We start from the raw sequence: 2,500 nt of genomic DNA on the forward strand, positions 1-2,500 counted from the left end.
AGTGTCATGTGTTGGAAAAGTTCCCCCAGCACAACACAGCACACAACAGCGCTGCGCGAGCCAACCCCCGCAGTACGCAATGTGTAAAACACTGCCCCGCCGACAATAACACTAAGTCCCAGAAAGCGTCCAAGTCCCCCCAGCATACAGCACACAACAGCGCTGCGCGAGCCAACCCCCGCAGTACGCAATGTGTAAAACACTGCCCCGCCGACAATAACACTAAGTCCCAGAAAGCGTCCATGTCCCCCCAGCATACAGCACACAACAGCGCAACAGTTTGTTTAATTTCTCACTGCGCAAGCCAACTCGCAGTACGTGTAACAATGCCCCATCAGCATCGGTGCGGCACAGTAGCTTGCGCAGTCTTGCCCGGGTGCGTCGTGTTCCGTAAGAGAGAAGTCCCACCGTGGTAGCTTAGTGCTGCCCGCGCTGGCGGCTTCTCTCTTTTTTCATTAAATCACTTTGCGCCTGGTAATATGCAATCGTGCGTGTGTGTGAAATCATTGCATGTCCCGGAACAACAAGTCTCAAGTGCACAACACAACACACAACAGCTCTGCACGAGCCAGCACCCGCAGTACGCAGTGTGTATAACACTGCCCCGTCGGCAATAACACCAAGTCCCAGAACGCGTCCACGTCCCGGAATGCAAAGTGTCAAGTGTTGGAAAAGTCCCCCACACAGCGCACACAACACAACAGCGCAACGGTTTGTTGAATTTCTCACTGCGCAAGCCAGCACTCGCAGTACGCAGTGTGTATAACACTGCCCCGTCGGCAATAACACCAAGTCCCAGAACGCGTCCACGTCCCGGAATGCAAAGTGTCAAGTGTTGGAAAAGTCCCCCACACAGCGCACACAACACAACAGCGCAACGGTTTGTTGAATTTCTCACTGCGCAAGCCAGCACTCGCAGTACGCAATGTGTAAAACACTGCCCCGCCGACAATAACACTAAGTCCCAGAAAGCGTCCAAGTCCCCCCAGCATACAGCACACAACAGCGCTGCGCGAGCCAACCCCCGCAGTACGCAATGTGTAAAACACTGCCCCGCCGACAATAACACTAAGTCCCAGAAAGCGTCCAAGTCCCCCCAGCATACAGCACACAACAGCGCTGCGCGAGCCAACCCCCGCAGTACGCAATGTGTAAAACACTGCCCCGTCGACCATAACACTAAGACCCAGAACGCGTCCACGTCCAGGAATGCAAAGTGTCAAGTGTTGGAAAAGTCCCCCACACAGCGCACACAACACAACAGCGCAACGGTTTGTTGAATTTCTCACTGCGCAAGCCAGCACTCGCAGTACGCAGTGTGTATAACACTGCCCCGTCGGCAATAACACCAAGTCCCAGAACGCGTCCACGTCCAGGAATGCAAAGTGTCAAGTGTTGGAAAAGTCCCCCACACAGCGCACACAACACAACAGCGCAACGGTTTGTTGAATTTCTCACTGCGCAAGCCAGCACTCGCAGTACGCAGTGTGTATAACACTGCCCCGTCGGCAATAACACCAAGTCCCAGAACGCGTCCACGTCCCGGAATGCAAAGTGTCAAGTGTTGGAAAAGTCCCCCGCACAGCGCACACAACACAACAGCGCAACAGTCCGGCACTGATATTAAGTCCAATTCGATAACACAATAACACCAAGGCAACATCGAGGGTAAGAATGCGCGTGTCAAGTGTGATGAAAAGTCTCCCCCACACAGCGCACACAACACAACAGCGCAACAGTTTGTTTAATTTCTCACTGCGCGAGCCAGCACTCGCAGTACGCAGTGTGTGCATCGGCCCGGCACTGGTATTAAGTCCAATTCGATAATACAATAACACCAAGCCAACATCAAGCACAGCACAGCACAACAGTTTGTTTTATTTCTCACCCGCAGTACGCAGTGTGTATAACATCGACAACGGCGCGTACATGACTATTGAAAAAAAAAAACAACACATTCACACATTGGTCACACATCATCATCTTTACCTACGGGAAAACTGAAACTGTTGGAAAAAAGTTCAACTATTGAAAAAATGTCAACTATTGAAACAAGTAACCAACTATTGAAACAACCAACACCTTAGGCACGGCCCAAGTACAAGTACGAGTTCAATAGTAGGGTTACCCCCCATCGGAATATGACCGACACCCGGCACTGGTACCGATTGCGGTGCGTGAACATTTCCCGACCCAGCATGGTGTCTCGGCTAGTGGTACAAGTCTATCCAAGGCACCCCTATAACGATGCCCCCAGTGCGGTATATACCCATGCCGAGGCAACGTTGGTATGACCATGTTTTACACTATTGTGGGGAAAGTTGGTGAGTGAAAAGTTTGAGGCATAACTTGCGAAGCTTGTATGGATGTTCGGTAGTACGATGCCGTACGGGTGGGGTCAAGTTACTGTCGGTAGGGTCGAACGTCTATCGAATCCAGTGAGTCGGATGGCCATCCATCGGAAGGGGGTAACCCCGACGGGTGAGCGTCATACGATTCC

This window comes from Toxorhynchites rutilus, unplaced genomic scaffold, assembly GCF_029784135.1.
Source record: "Toxorhynchites rutilus septentrionalis strain SRP unplaced genomic scaffold, ASM2978413v1 HiC_scaffold_104, whole genome shotgun sequence".
In the NCBI taxonomy this organism is placed as follows: domain Eukaryota; kingdom Metazoa; phylum Arthropoda; class Insecta; order Diptera; family Culicidae; genus Toxorhynchites; species Toxorhynchites rutilus.